Source organism: Xiphias gladius, chromosome 9, assembly GCF_016859285.1.
Source record: "Xiphias gladius isolate SHS-SW01 ecotype Sanya breed wild chromosome 9, ASM1685928v1, whole genome shotgun sequence".
NCBI classification, from domain to species: Eukaryota; Metazoa; Chordata; class Actinopteri; order Istiophoriformes; family Xiphiidae; genus Xiphias; species Xiphias gladius.
In genome coordinates this window covers 2,580,925-2,595,759 of record NC_053408.1, presented here as the reverse complement: position 1 = coordinate 2,595,759, position 14,835 = coordinate 2,580,925, and the positions used below count along the sequence as shown (strand labels likewise).

At 40.2% G+C, this 14,835-nt stretch overlaps 1 protein-coding gene across 3 annotated transcripts in view; it reads right to left on the bottom strand.

Annotated features, from left to right (window-relative positions):
* Nucleotides 1-14,835, bottom strand: part of LOC120794859 (galanin receptor 2a) — a 137,783-nt gene that overhangs the window by 113,882 nt on the left and 9,066 nt on the right. The window lies entirely within an intron of this gene.

The window sequence follows — 14,835 nt, the reverse complement described above, 5'->3', positions numbered from 1 at the left end:
GGGGGGGGTTATTCACTGGTCAGTGTGGTTAATCGGGGGACTGGAGCATAGAGGAGAGAAAACAACAGCTGTGGACAGGATGGGATTGTTTTAGAGAGTGAGCCTTACACTGGCAGAAGTCTGGCAAGCACTTCACTTCTCTCACCTTTTCTGAGAGCAGCCGCATCCTGGATACATTACTCCAACTTCTGCCTGACCTCGAAACATGACAGTTAAGACAAACTATCCAGTCAAAGTGTTGAAATAGAGCTTTAAAGGGCTGGTTCACCCAAATTACAAAAAGATAAGATATGCAACCCTGCTGTTTTATGTCTTGAGGTTTTGAATTACTAGTCTCTGAAAATTCTGCTGTCACCCCAATACAAGGAGGTTAATGGAATTTCACTGCGTTGCTCGAAGGATTGGGAAATTAAGTTTGCAAAAATCGACATTAACACATCTTTCCAGAAAAAGTGTTCCCATTACTAGAAATAATCTATAAGCCTCACTGTTTACAGTGAAAACTGGATTATCCAGGGTCAGACCAGCGTTTAAGTGACATTTCAGACAGAAATCCTTCCATTTCAATGAAAAAACGCTGCAATTATTGAATTCCCCTTGCAGGGGCAAAGTAAAGGCCAATTGGTCATCATTCCCACATAGCCGCAAGGGGGACATGTGACATAAAAAAAATAAATTAATTAAAAAAAAAACTTTGTCATCTGCAAAGTCCATGAGGGTCCACACAGACCCAACGTCCGCGTGTAGTCCAAAAATTGACCACGTGGACTGTACGCACTACAAGCGCACTGACTGACTGTGAATGGGCTAGAAAAGCAAAATGGACGCTTGTTTCATACACTGCATGAAACAAGCTGCTACTGCATTCTCCATCCTTGGTCCTATTCTCATTAAGTTTTTCTTCTTGCTGTCAGGAGGTCACCGTCATGTTTTCTAGTGCACGTGTGGAACATGTCTGTATATGCATATTCTATATGCCGATTGCAGTATGTATAGAGGTGAGTGCATGTCCACTGTCTGCATCTGTACTGAAGTATGATAAGGCGTAAATCTGCATGGAGTTTTCATGACGTTCCACTTTGTTCAACCTTGAAACGTGGATTTGCACCGCTTACCAAGTCTTGAAAGTGTTGACCTTTCAGGGAGTCCAAAGTGGAGGAAGCTCTCATATCATCTGTGTCACACCATCCAATTTTATATAACCCTGTTCTGCTAGAGTATAAACAGCTTCACACAAAAAAAGATCAAAAGAAATTCTATTTACCTCCATTGTGCTGGAGTGACAGCAGAAGTTTCAGATGTGGACATCTCAAAGTCCTGGCACATTAAACTGAAGCTATCTTTCAAGATACCTCTGTGGGTAAGAAAGAAAATGTGTTTTTTGCAAGCTGGAAGAACGAAGAAGACTGTCAGCCAGGACTGATCCTCTAATGGGCCCCTAACTCAGAATGTTCACACTGTTTAAACATCCAAACAGGAATTATAAGCACAGAAAATTATACATTTTGTTAAGTTCTCGTAAAAGTAGCTTGGGATCCCCGCAGCACACCCTGCACTGTGTCTGCACAGGAGAACACTGCATTTTTTACCCTTTATCTCTGCATACACCAGAGATGTGGCACCCACCACTGTGCCCAGTTGTTGCCATGGGCACACAGCCTGGAGTAAGAGGATGCTAACAACCAACCACGTCAGCTCTGGGTCCACACTCCCCCGAGAGAGCCAGATTGTGGAGGAACAGGTATCATACAAGTATGTGAGTAAAAAGGGAACGGGATAAAAAAAATGAATCTGCCAAAAATACCTCGTTTGTGATCAGCAACCTGTAATTCATTCATGCAAAGCCGAGTGTGCTTGCCTCTTGTTTCCCAAGGTTGCAGTTTGGCTCGATGCTTGGTGAGCACTGCACACTTTACCCGAGATTTAGCTCCCACAAGGGACAAATATGCAGTGTGATTCTTATTCACAATCAGGAGAGCTAGGAAAAAGGATTGGTTTGGTCAAAATAAAACTAAGTCTTGGAGAGGAGATGGTGTGTTAAAGTCAAAAGCGTTGTGAAGAAAAGGGCTGTGTAAACTTTTATTCCTGAAGGACTTGGTAGAGTTGGTTTCACTGCCGTGCCAGTACTGGCCCAGTGCCAAACCAGATTATGTCATCGCAATTATGCTTGTAAACCAACGGATTTCCACTGATAAACTTTGTAGATCAAAAGATCTCTTCATTATTTTTGCCATAGGGCTTACATTTTATGAGTCTCTGGGATTTATTTGATTTCAGTTTTTGCCAGGTAGACCAAATACTGCTGTATATCTCTCCTGCTTTGACTATTGTTGAATTTAAAAAGGACAATTCCATCATGAAATGATTTGATTTTTATATCATTACAATTGACTATCTTTGCATTTTAGGCCATTTGTCAGACAAAACAAAGCATTTGAAGATGTCATCTTGGCCTTACTCGCTCACTTCACTTTACTGAAAAACAAATTTACAAAAATAGACTTTCAGTATAGTTGTACAAGTAATAAATCCATTCAAGATGAACTCCCCTGTCCTCATGTGACCCATCTTTTCAAATCAGAAAACTTTGTACTACAGTAGGTAGCTGTCTGTGCCGTTCTGTAGCACAGTACCTTCAGGAGTCTTGTTGATTAGCCAAAGTGTGCAGGAGTGAGTAGAGAACTGGTCTTGAGCTGAAGTATCAGACGCTCTCTCTTCAGTCAGAGGCTTAATATCATCCTGACAGCACCAAGGCAATCAACAAACAGCCTTCATTTACTGAGTTACTGTCAAAGAGAAAACTCATTAGGAGGCTAATAGCTATTTTACTATATTGTGTCCCACAGACAGTAGTAATTAGGACACAATTCCCGATAACAGTATGCTGTTACACCCATTTGAACAACCATTGTGTCTTGCCCCTGTCTATGTTGGGAGGCTTTAGCTAGATTTATACTTATGCATTAACACCGTACCTATGGCGGCTTCGTGCGTAGGCTCCAAGGTTACAACATAGGCTTTTTCAGTACCATCTAACAGAGTGAATGCACTGCAAACCTTCTGCTCACCGTGATCGTCGCTCTGTAGGAATGAATGAACACAATCACTGCGACTGCGCAGCAGTAGTGTCCTTTTCAGTAACAACACACAGTGAAATAACGTTACACATTACTTGGGCATACCTCCAGTTCTGCAAATCCGACGCTGAGCTATAAATCAAAACTTACGCCGCAAGTATTTATGCCAAGACTCCTTGTGTAAACTAGAAAAATCAGCTTTAAGGTCCCCCTTCAAGTGTGGCTGCAATTAACAGCTACAAACACTTTTACTTTAAGACATGTTCAGACAACACGTGTACCCAGGCATTCATTTCAAAACATACCCGGGGCTTAAACGTGAGTGAACCAGGGGAAATAAAATGTAACTCAATAGGTATTCACTGAATTGGTGTCATACATTTCTAGTCGCTGTATGATCAAATTATGGGGAAAATTGCACCTCTTATAAGAGTGGAGGGTAGGATGTTGGCACCTTTAGAGCATAACAGGAACATAAAATAAACTGCTGCTCTGATTTTGACCATGAGTGTTCCACCATCGGGTGGTTTGTTAAAAATAGCCTTCAAATTAAACAGTTTAGGGCAATATAAACTAAAACTTTTTCACGGCTTGTGACAATTTCCTGGTGGAGGACAGGACATTTCAGGTACCCTGCTGTCTCACAGATCACATGGGCTGTGCACACACGACGATAGAGAAAACCTGCTGTTAGATGTCCATGTGCACCTTCGCTAAAGAGTTCACAGTAACAGGCCAGGGTTGATTAATGCTGACAAGCCCTGGCGTTTTATGGATGCTAATGGTGCAGTGTGTGCGTTAGTGTGTATGTGTGTCAGTGTTTGCCACTGTCACCTGGCCTGATGCCTCTGCTGTTGCCGCTGCATGGGTCCTTAGTCACAGACTCGTCATTTTGCAGCTCCTGCCTCTCCATAGCAACCGGGGGTGTGTGGTGTCAGGTAAACACATCTTAGACATTCTTGAATGCGATGTTAAGTTCATTTACTGACGGTTAGATTTTAACCACATTATCTATGCTTTGGTATATTTCTTCCAGTGGTACTGATGCATTGTTTTATAAGGCTTGATTTTAAAAAAATGTGCTGTTGGAGTAGAGGTGACATTACGGTACCTGTCAATGCATTTTCCTGGCTCACTGTGAGATCTCCACTTGCCTCCTACAGTACTGTAGTGAACTGAACTGCCGGATTATATTCCAAGGCATCTTGTTTTGGATGTAAATGATCGATATCAGTGAAGATTCTTGATTAAATGTCAACCCCCGGGACGTACAGAGTGGTCCCTGAAGTTACATGCAGGTCTTCTCCAGCATAAGAAACTATGGAATCTTTTGAAGACCCCGGGGCCTTTAGAGTGGGAGGCCCATCCATGTCCCAGAGGCACGAGCTATAGTAAGCACCCTGGTCTAAAGGACACGCAAGTGGAGGCTCATCAGGTTGAAACATATTCACTGTATTTATGGTTGATATGACTTTATGACATTTGTATTCCCACTGTCTCTGTCAGCCCACTAAGTGTTTACTGTGTACAATAAATCGACAGTGACATAACCAAACTAAAAAAAAATGTACTTCTACCACGAGGCTGTAATAATCCTGCCTGATAATCACATTGAATTGTCATTTCACATCAGTCATTCATTCAGCAAGATGCTTTGTCCATTAGCCGATTTCTTGTAGGGGTGGGGGGCTACTGTGATTTGCTTTGCACTAACTAGAGAGTAATGTATTCTCCCCGTCTACGTCATTTTCAGTCAGTATGTAAGCCACGGTTACCAGGAGCAATTAACGTTTTTCCCACACTGATCAGAATAACTGTAGCTGCTGTATCTGTAAGTCAGATTGCACAATGTGTACAGCTGCTTCGATCGCATCTGCGCTTGTTGGCATTTTTCTGTCTCCGTTTTTCAAGAATGTACATGTAGCCCAGGTATCTAATCATAACGCCACTCACTAAGATCTGATTGGTTGGTTGTTCCTCTAACCAGGTAAACAGTCGTCAGTGAGCAGAACACCAGGCCTATTGTAATTACTGAATAAATGATTGATGTGGGTGACAATTTAGAGGTATGAAACCAGACTATGTGGCACTAAAGTAAAGGCCATGTTGTTACCTAAATCAAAAGGGTTGTATTCTAAACTTTAGGACACCTCAGACTCACTTTGTCAGACTTAGCTCAGCAGTTTACTTTATCAGCCTCAGCATTTTATAGCTTCAGCTGCACATCATAAGGCTCAGCTCTTAGCAGTGCCAGCCTCAACTGTGCTTAGTTAACATGCTAAACCTCTGGTGGCCTAGTTGTGTTGGATATCGTGGAATGGCAATGTCCCTGGTTCAGTTCCAGCCAGGGACCTTGGCTGCAAGTCACCTGCCCATGGTACCTCTTTTTACCATCTGTCAATAAAGATTAAAAATGCAAAAAAAAAACAACTATATTTTGGACGTGTTGGCAAATACACTTACTGACCTTCTTCCCGAAAGTTAGATGAGAAGACTGATTCCACTCTCATCTGTGTAGGCTAAATATAAAGCTATAGCTAACAGCCTATCAGTGTAGCTCAGCATGGAGACTGGAAGCAGGGGGATTCAACTAGCCAGGTTTTGTGCAAAAGTAATAAAAAAGGTAAAACAATCTGCCCACCCACACGTTTTAAGATCCCTAGTTTATACATTATAGTATGTCCTGTTTATTAGTAACTACTCAGTGTCTCTACGAGTTGCCTGGCATCCTCAAAGTGCCGACAAGACTGCTTTTACACTTCAGTTTTTGCCCAGAGCAACTGGAACTGCTGGACAGCTGGACAGAGAGGAGACATTCCAAACGAGAGGCATAACCATTCTTAAAACTCAGCATCTAGCATGGCTAAAATCAGTCAAAGTGAGAAGTAGACATGCAGCTACAGTAAGATCACAGTTACATCATATTCTCTAGATGTAGGAAATTGGTTGCATCTGCAACCAATTTCCAATTTTAAGTGTTCTACAACACTTAAAAACACAATCTTCTGCCTCAGCTTTCCTGAAATCCCACTGACTATAGTAGTCTGCACATCAATCTATTTAAAAAGTGTCTAATTTAATCTCAAAACAATTAATCCAGACGATGCAATTAGAGGAGGAAGGATCACACATATCTTTTTTCCCCACATCTAATCAGGATGACAGGTATTAGGAGAGGCCTGAGATGCATCCTGAGATAAGGAGGAGAGGACAGAGAAGCTCCTCTTATTCTGTCATCAATAGAGCTGTTTGTTTCTCCAGCTGAGAGTCCTCTCCCAAGTTCCTTTCACATTCACACACTGTGAGAGACACACTATCAGCAACAGTCAATGCTTTGTATGGCCCCGGATTACATAATCTGTAAAGTGGCCATTTTGTTGTGAAATGATGACCATGTTTCACAATAGAAATATGTGTTGACTTTCCTATTATGAAAGGACTGTGTGGAGAAATCTCAATTAAAAAGTAGTTAAAAATAACAAGTAAGTGTTTTATGATGCAGGGAAGTATTTATTTTTTCCAGCAAATTATTTTTCACAAGACTTAGAGTATACAGGCACACTAGCATCCTGGTGAGCTACATGCTAATATCATTTTGCTAACATGCCCACACTAACGTGATGACGTTCAGCCGGTATAATGTTTACCACGTTCACAATAGCACTAAATACAGAGCACAGCTGAGGCTGATGGGAATATCATTGTGTTTTACAATTAAGTATTGGAGAAGCTGATGATGGTGCTAGAGGAAACATTAAAGGAATCACCAAAGTTACAATTCATCCTGTGGGGAGACATGAGTTCATAGCAGTCTATCCGATAGTTGAGTCGTCAAGATAATTTGTTCCATTCCAAAAATGCCAACCTCACAGTGGCACTAAAGGAAAAGTCACGGGAGCGCCAAACTTATTCAGATTCATCCTCTGGGAACATGAAAATGTGAAAATTTTAAATATCTGCCGAGATATTTTACTCTGAACCAAAATGTTGGACCAACAGACAACCAAACCAACTTTGCCACACTTAAAGCCGCTAGCATGGCTAAAGTCATAACTGAAATCATGCTCATTGTTACCTCACCTAAAAATATCCTTTGCCAGCTTCATCTGCGCAATTAATTGCTTGATGCGTTGGAATATGAAGCTTACGTTCGACTCACAAATCACATTAATGAGAATCCGTCAGTTTTACACAATTTCATATAATGACGGGGGAGACTCAAAGGACTGCTACAACAGGCAAAGTGAGGGTCAGTAACGATCAACGGGGTTATCTGAGCTAGCACTAAAATCTGCAATCTAATCTGAGTGCATGTTTACTGCTGGCTGACCAATACTGTTTCTACGAGCTGTTATTACAGTTAACTTATAAACCTCACCGGTTGTGGGTTTGACAATGTTGCTTGGTAGTTGATATAAAATTTATGAAGGGTATCGTGACATATTTCGGAGGAAGGTTAGCTTGCTACAAGTCTTTAGTTTGTTTCTCGCATAACTGTTATTTTTACATTTGAATTTTTTGCAGTTTGTACATTCATATCACAGTAATATGGTACTTCTTTGTCAAAAATTAAAAAAAAAAAAAAAAAATGTGGCAGGTAGATTATCAGGTGTGTTGTACACTTCTTCACTGATTACCTTCTTCTACATTACGAATAAACAAGCAACAAGGCTATCAAAAAGTAGCCTACTGACACCTTCATCTATTAAGAGCTAGTGGCACTACTAAGCCTTTAAAAGGCAACAATGCAGCAATAATAAAGGAGAAGAAAAAGACCACAAGACTATACTGCAGGTATTTAAACATGGAAAGAGGCTATTCAGATATTTTAGGACATAATTATGACAGCATTACAAATACACACTGGACACTTTCCAATGTAAACAAAACCAAGTTTCTCTATAAGTTCCCACAGGACACAACTACATAATAACCAGAAAAAATACAATTTTTTATCCTATACGTAACTCTGAATGAATATGTAAAATTGTCAAACTTATACCAACCGCTTAAACAGAAAAGATGTCATTTGGCTGGAAGCTTCATTCCTGACAGATTTCACGGAAAGCGGTTTCTCTTCTTTGTGATACGTCATATTTCTCTGCACTGATGTGTTTCCTCAGTCATTTCGTCCCCTATGACAGATAGTATTTTGGAGATATCCGTCTTTGTTCCTTTGGCGTCAGGCAGCTATTTTATCATGTTTATGGAAATTAACCAAAGGCATCTATCAGCCAGTCAGCCTTTTGTCCAGTTTGACATAGACCGGTTGTACTTTTCCACTTGTCCCTGAGATCAGTGGGTAACCTGGGATACACACTTCAAAACCACATATGCTCGGCTTAAGTTGTGGATATTTAAACACAGCACGGATGCAAAATATCTCATGTCCCTCCTTAATTTTGATTGCAGAGTGGACTTCCCTGGCTCAGCAGTAAAGCTCGGCATGTGCTCTGTGGACTGGCACAAATCTGCAAGGGACTAAATGAGGAAATGCCCCATGAGGAGTTATCTCCGTCAGAGTCTCGGGGCATCAGATGATGGCCAAAAACAACCACTCATGCCTGTTTGGCAGGAGCTCTGTAGCTGCGGATCATTTAAATGTTGCTGAGTCATTCGAAAGCAGAGGGTTGATTGACTGGACTGTTGACATTGGTAAGAGTCAGCGGTGTAAGTGAAATATCCTGATTTTTTACTTGAAGTAAAAGACTGAAAGTACAATATTTGCTTCTGAAATGTAGTGGAGAAGAAGAATAAAGTACCATAAATATTTAAAATGAAAAATTCTCGAGTAAAAGGAAATTGCTGCATCAGAAGTTCCATTTGACATTTTCTGTTTTGTACTTTGTATAGTATCTTATTATATTTAAATATGATATCTGAGGAGAGGATCGTCAGTGGACCTGCTGTAGCAGAAGCTTTGGAAAAAAGATTGAGACAGTTAATTCATGTCCAAAATGAAGAAAATGTTAAAGTTCTGTAACAAAATGTTTGAGTTACAGTTAACCTGCAGAATATCAATTTTAAAAAAGCACCTTATGAGTGTGCACAATGACTCCAAGGGTCACAAGGAAGTATATGAACTTCATCCAGTACAGTACAAAAATATCAGACTGCTGTTGTTTCAGAGTTACCCCTTTGGAAAATACAATTATTAACAATCACAAAGTTCTCTTCCTAAGATATAATGAGATCCCAGAAACTTTGCTGCCTGATATCTCAGTGGTTCAGCTTGTAACTGGTGTTGTCCATCAGCTCTACTGAGTGTCCCACAAACCTCCTGAAGCGTGTCCACATGTGATCAGCAGCACTGACACCGGACGCAGGGTCAAGCTTTAAGAGTAAAAAGGTACACCCCCCCCCCAAAAGGGAAATCCTATCTCACAACTTCTTCTGTGGTTGCTACTTATCTGAAATTTGATAGTGGCTCAGTGACATTGTTACACTTGCCTCAAGGCACAGTCAGAGTTACAACTGCAAGGTGGCACAATATGGGCTAAGGAGCCTTCTTCCCCACGTTATAAAAAAAAAAAAAAAAAAACTCAGCAACTCAGCTTGTTTTTTTATATCTTTATTTCCTGTTTTTATCTTTGTATTTTTCTTCAGTGTTTGCAATTTATGGCATCATGTAATTGGTGAAACGTGCATTTCTGGTGCAGAAATGCACTTTATGATTACAGTTTACTTGTTTTTTCATCTCCAACGGAATACACAAGCCAGATGTGCATATCCCTCTTGATCGTTTATCTCCTCCAAGACCCACAAAAGACTTTTAAAATCATTTACAGAGCTTTACCAAACATTATTAGAGAATTATCTAATGCATGTATTTCAAGAAAACAATGAAGATGCATTTTAAGCTGTAGAATGTAACTGACTATATTTAGTTTCTTGAAAGATACTGTCTATAATTATCTGCATTTTATTGTCTATTGTGACATGCAAGTTATTGACGGTATTTTTGGTATTCAATAACTACAATTTGTTCCCATGTATTTGGCGGTTTTCGCTACAGTGGAAGCTAATGCAGATCCAACTAAAACAGACTGAAAAATGCAGTCTAAGCAAAACTTAACTAAACCTATAATTTAATTCCGAAAATTCTCTTCAAAGTCCATTTTTGGCCAGGCCATGTTCTCAAAAGAAGGAAGTACTGTTTTAGTAGTGGTGGTGGGTCCCATTAACAAATTGTGCCCCAGGCCCCCAGTAAAACAGAAGCAGCGCTGCAAACAAATAATAAACAACATGTATCTCTGACACTCTTGCCTGTATTGCTTTGTAGATCTCCCCGGTTCCTCATCTACGTGCTTTGTGGTTCTGGTGTTGCTATTCAGTTTCACTAAAAGTGAATTATGTATAAACCAGCTCAATCTCAAAGATGCTTCAGCGGTTTTCCTGCGATCAGGTGAAAGATGGAAGTGTAAGCAGATACAAGAATTCTCATGTGCTGATTGGTGTCACGGTAGTTTTGAACTTGCGCAGGACGGCTGACCTTTGACCTTGTGATGCTTCACCTGTTTTGACCTCCCTGATCTGATTTGTAATGTTTTCTGTGCTCGTGGGAGTCCCCAACTGAGTCTAAGACAAGCTTTGTCTGCATTTCCCAGGATGTTTCTCAGTTTGCTCCTTTTGATCTTTATGGCAAATATAAACCTGTTATTTCCCTTTAAAGTTGCAGGTCAAAAGAATTCTGTAGAGATTAGTGTCTCCAATGGGAACCAGGAGAGAACGTAAAATATACGGAAAAATCATTTCACAATCAGCTACTAAAATGGAAGGAGCTACATTTTACACTGGCATCTATAGATATTTTATCAATTCTATAAATAGTCAACTTTTTTTCATTCCTTAATATTATGCTAAATGCAGCTTTGAGAAATATTCTGTATTTACAGCCACTATCCAGTTACACTTTAATCACCTGCAGAGCAGCCGTTCCAGCATTTAGCACTGGAGCTGAGAGCGTCAGAGCAGCAAACGGAAACAACTGGTGTGTGTCGCTCTGCCTTCCATTTCCATTACAGTAGCAAGACTTGGTTTGTTTTACCACCTGACGTGAAGTTGCCCTGTACTGCTCTGTGAAATGCCAAAGCTGGGGCTTCTTCGTTGATAATGATTTCATCGTGGATGTTTAGTGGGCAACCCAAGTCCCATCCCAGACCTGCAGATCATTTATTAACAATAATCATGATCCTTCTCTAACCTTGACCATCTGTGTTAGTTCCTTAACCCTAACCACACCTTAACTGTACTTCATTTGCCGTTACCAACATTTTTCCTTAACTGTCCTTAACTGAGCTCTCAGCGGAGCCAATACAAAAGTGTCTGTTGGCTGCTCTGACATTCTCGGCTCTGGTGTCTGACTGACAGCGCTGTCAGCAGAGCGGCTGCAGAGGCACTCCGCAGTGAGCTAGGATTTGACAACCGAGCTCTGACCAAGACACCAACTTACTTTTTCTTCCTCTGCCTGTGTGGAAATACGTTGTTTGCACATCCAGGATGATGAACAAAGACATTTAAATGTGAGTCTTTAGGTAAAACATGACAGTTCTGTACAGTCGTTTGATGTGGGGCAGCTGAAGTGACATCACATGTGCAGGGGAGTGAATGATTCTATTTCTGTTTCTATTTGTAGATAATGTGTAATGAAAAAAACACACAACCCAAACAAACCACAAGCATCTGATCAATTAATATACCAAAAATGACAACTGACCAGTCAATTTGAAAGTTGGGATTTTGGGACAGTGCTATTTTTTGTGCTGATGGCAAAAAGTCTTTCCGGGCCACAACATGTTCTGTTACAAAGAATACGCCAAAATCTCCTCACAGCCCAGCGCTGTTCTTAGGGCCTTGTAGGAGAGACACACTAGTTTCTGATTTGGCACCAAATGTAAACAAGTTGTTTTAGGAGATTTGTACAAACAAAAATGATCTAATTTTTGTCTTCCATTTCTACAGGCTGTCCCTGGAGCTTCGTGTCCATATCAGTATAAGCATTAGTTCACCTGTGCCAGTGGCACAATATATCACACTCACTGTTGCTGGATTCCTGCTCAGTCATGGAAATGGGAGCATGACTGGGACAATTACAGGAAGACGGGGGCATCCAGCCTCACTAACCTTTATATAAAAACACCTCTATTAGGCAAGGATGAAAACTTTATTCTCAGAGGCTCTTTGATGGAGTGTCAAGTTGCAGCACAGTTGTCAAGCCCTTCCTGCAGCAGCGGCGGCCGAAACACTCTCAGTTCCTCTGGAATCTTCGGATGACACTGGAAACGGGTCAGTGAGTCTAAAAACGGTCGTCGGCTCTCCAACAGTTATTGTCTCCCGTCTGTCACACCCTTTTTCCCCTCACACAGCTGTTTCACATGAAGAGCATGACAGCTGGTTGCAGGGAACGTGCACGTTACCGAGGTCATGGTGCCGAGGAAAAGCACTGAACTGTGGGAAGTCCCAGGGCAGGAGGCTCTGGAACTGATGAAGAGAGGCTGACAGTGAAATGTATCTGTCAGCTGTTACAATAGCCAAGATTCATGATCGTTCCCGTTCTGTTTCTCTTTCTATTCCTTATTTCTCAAAACGATACCAGGCATTTGCACCACAGCTTTTTGAACTGTGCAAGAGTCCATTTCATTTTTTTGTTTTCACTATTATTGATGTTTTTTGTTCAGCCTCTGCTTCGTGTTATCATTTCAGTTACTTTTTTTTTGTAAAGCACTTTAACTATATTAGAATTAGAATATAAAAGTTTTATTGCTGCTATTCACCATTATTAATCATGTCCTCTGTTGTAAAGCAGCATACACACTCCTAACATTAAACATTAATAAACATAAAATACGTTAAACATTCAATCATTTATCAAGCAAAAAAAAAAAAAACATTGTTTTATTATATTTTATAGATGATTCATCAATCCTCCTTGACATTGTAAACAGTAAAAACAGTAGTTGAGAAAAACTCAACACAAGGTCTACACTTAATATCTTCTCTGGAGTTTTAACTTATATCACATGATCTTCATCGGCAGATGAAATGTGCAAACAGAGTGCTTAAAAAAAATTGGTATTCTACAACTTGCCAAACTCCCATCTGTTGAAGAAGGTCATGCGATACGATCAACAGCTCCATAACAGCTACTAAATAGATTTTGCAGAACGGCTGTTTTTTTTTTTTCCCCAAATTAAAACGATTGATTTATCGATAAAAAAAAATAACTGTTATTTGCTAGTTTACAAACAATTGCAGAGCATTAAATTATGGCTGTATTTATTTCTTTCAGGTATTTTATTAATCGATTAATCTGTTTATTATTTTTTATAATTTATCAATTAATTGCCTAGTCAATAAAATGTCAGTAAATGGAGAAAAATGCCAGTGACAGTTTCCCCAGATGTCTTGTCTGGCCAACAGCCCAAAACCCAACAATATTCAATTAAAAATGACGTCAGAGAAAAGCAACAAATTCTCACATTTGAGAAGCTGGAGCCAGAGAATGCTTGGAATTTTTGCTTGATAAATGATTTAATATTATAAAGAATGATCAAATTTGTTCTACATTAATTAAGTCGATTACATATGTCTCATCAATGTCTTTGCATTAACACCGCCCCTCAGACTCTGTTTGACTCTGGCATGAGTTTATGTTTGAGTTTTTGTCGCTCTCACCTTCCTTGAGCTGTTCTGGGACCTTGGATATTTCCATGGTGGACAGCTGTGATCTAAATATACAGAGGGACTTCCTAACTTCAGGAAAAAGATAGAAGGAAGGGCAGGATTCAGATCCTCCCACAAATTTCCTGTAATAGCGTCCCTCGGTGACGAAAAAATAACACACGGTAAACACAGTCTCAATGTGCAGAGGTTGAGGTCAACCAGGTCAGAGGCTGTTCGTTTATTTTTATTCTTAATTATTCATTAGTGCTCAGCCTTCGCCTACAGCCACACTGGTGATCCCCTCCGTCTTGCCTTGCAGTGGTCTGCGGGCTTGTCTAACATGCAGAGCTGTTGTCAAGGCTCTGTGCACCTGTCTGACATTCCTGCGCTCACAGTTGACAGACGCCAGATTTACAAATATGCATCTCATCTGTGCTGTAGTGCCGTGGCTTTAGGATAAATATATGCATCTGAGTGTGTCTGTCAACAGCAGTGCATATCTGTACTGATGTTATATAAGCTGGACCTCCTATGATTTTAGAGTGCCTGGGCATCTATTCCAATACCCCATATGCTGTGGCTGCAAACATAAGTAAAAGTTGAGTATCAGCCTTTAGATCGGAGGGTAAAGGCCTGTGGAACATGTAGAGAAAATCCACTCAATATGACGTTTTCAACAAATCTTTCACATATAGCTTTTAACAGTAGGGCTGAGTACGTTTAACACCTTTTGATTCTGGACTTGAAAATTAAAAGTCATCAATTCTTCATATTTAAGACTTCATACCCCCCACCCCACCCCACACACACACACACAAACACACACAGAAACCAATAATTGCCACATAAATAAGCTTGTGTGAATTGTTTCAGACTTGTTTCTCCAATTCTAATGTTGTGATAAATTAAAATGTCTAATTTTGTCTCTCTTTAACCTTTTGACTTGAATTAAATATGACTTTCCTTGAAAATGCAAAATTTTCCAAATTGTGCAATTTGCCAAATAAATGATACAGAAAGTGTATGAAGTGTCCTAAAAGAAGCACACAACAGCGAGTAAAGACAATGAAAAGAGAAACCAAATAATAATTTCATA